The sequence below is a fragment of the Penaeus chinensis genome, chromosome 41 (genome assembly GCF_019202785.1).
Source record: "Penaeus chinensis breed Huanghai No. 1 chromosome 41, ASM1920278v2, whole genome shotgun sequence".
Classification (NCBI taxonomy): Eukaryota; Metazoa; Arthropoda; class Malacostraca; order Decapoda; family Penaeidae; genus Penaeus; species Penaeus chinensis.
In genome coordinates this window covers 8210558-8212397 of record NC_061859.1, presented here as the reverse complement: position 1 = coordinate 8212397, position 1840 = coordinate 8210558, and the positions used below count along the sequence as shown (strand labels likewise).

Sequence of the window (1840 nt, the reverse complement as noted above, 5' to 3'; positions counted from 1 at the left end):
TTACCGTTTGTGGTAAGTATTATGAGTATTTCTCTACTTGTATGTTGTCATTTCTTGTTTCTGTTATTGTTTCATCCTTTTGTTGTTAATGGTATCAACTGTTGTAGCTGTTTATATTTGGTGTTATGTTGTTTTTATTTATTTATTGTGCTATTTTGTGGATTTTTATAGGTGTCAGTTGATGCGTGTTTTTTCTTGCAGTAAAAACACTACGGTTCATTATTGCATTCTTTGAAAGTGTTGTCAAAGCTGCTACATTTACTACATATTCTTACATGTTATTGTGGCATGACCATATCTTTGACATTTACAACACTTGGAAATTGGGAAGGTATACTGCTGAACTTATAACTTAAGATATGTGACTAGTTACTACTCTTTCAGGTAGTTTTCCTTGGAAAGTTATTCTTAAGGATTTTGTTGAAATCATCTTTTTTCACTAGTTTTCTTCTTTATTCTCATTATATCATTGGTTAGAATTTTGATACCCATTAGTCCCGATTTTTTCTTTAATGCTTTCTAAGTCTAAGTCTGCTACTACGGGGAATATATAGGAACAGCCTCAATTTTTGCTGGAAGCTGGCTGTTTACAATCTACTTCCCAATTGCTTAGCTTTTTGATTTCATGCAGTAGTCATATTTTAAATAGATTATTTACCTCAGCCCTTATTGTCTTATTCCTGTTCCGAGGCCTCTCAGCTTGTTTTCTCTTACGTACTATTGGCATTCATATTGGGTTTATGGCATCTGTAAGTCTGACGGTGTTGTGGAAGTTTGAGGTATGTGAATCTCCTGTTAATTCCACCTAAATTACATCTTTATAATTTTTCTTTTGCCTTGGTGTCCGCTGCTGATGCTTGTTGAGGTTCTTTTAATTGCCGGATTCTTGGTTTGGCGGAAAGTTTGAAAATTTGCTGTTTCGTGTCGCTGGAGTTTGGGAAGCGGGTCTTCTTCATTATTATTATTATTATTATTATTATTATTATTATTATTATTATTATTATTACTACTATTATTATTATTGTGGCTCTTTTTGCTTTTTGAGCTTTCAAGTGATTTTTAACGCGTTCAGGGAGGGACTGTAAACTCGACGTTGTTTAAGTGAAATGTCCTTTTCTTTTCTTTCTTCTATCAAGGTTATTAAAGCCAATGAATCTTATTCATTGGTTCAATCTAGATAAAGTCATTAAGTTTTGTCTCCTTTAGGAATATGATTGCTAATATTTTTTTATTTTTTTTATCGTCTGATAGTAGACTTGATGGAGTGAAATCGGTATTTTAAGTCTGAAATAGTTGACTGCTATTGTTGAATCTATGGCAGTTAGTTAATATCTGGTTTATTGATAGGGGTCACTGTGGGTATTTTTTTTTTTTTTTTTAAACATAAGGAGTGGTTTGCAGTGTTGACTCTTAATTCTAAGGCGTGCCAACGCCACTTCCTCTCTCTCTCTCTCTTTTCTTTTTTGTGTGGGTTGTACCACATTTATGTTGTGGTTTTGTTTATTATTCATTTGCAGGTTGGCCCAATTACTTTGCCACAGATAATTTTTTGTTTTTAGAAATGAAGCAAAGCAATTGAGATCTGTACGGCTTTTTTTTTTTTTTTTTTTTTTTTTTTTTTCAAGCAATGGTCCTGGGAACAGTTGACCCGGCTAATTTGTCAGCCTGCTCATTGCCATGGATACCTATATTAGCTTGAATGATTTATTGGCACTATGTAGCTTACGAGTAATATTACCTAGTAGTTAATTTTTGTGGTTACTAATGATTTGTTGGCTTAAAAAATCTATCGTGGGTCGTCGATAGTGTATATATATATATATATATATATATATATATA

General features: G+C 32.6%; 1 protein-coding gene across 4 annotated transcripts in view; it reads right to left on the bottom strand.

Annotated features, from left to right (window-relative positions):
* LOC125047626 (mucin-2-like) overlaps positions 1 to 872 on the bottom strand; it is a 15820-nt gene extending 14948 nt beyond the window's left edge. For 3 of the 4 annotated variants that reach the window (XM_047645932.1, XM_047645929.1, XM_047645930.1), the window contains exon 1: positions 659 to 865. The gene's annotated coding sequence lies outside the window, so the exon portion shown is untranslated. Of the gene's footprint in view, positions 1 to 658 lie in introns of all 4 variants that reach the window. The other variant, XM_047645931.1, reaches the window with a different exon arrangement.
* Between the last annotated feature and the right edge of the window lie 968 nt (positions 873 to 1840).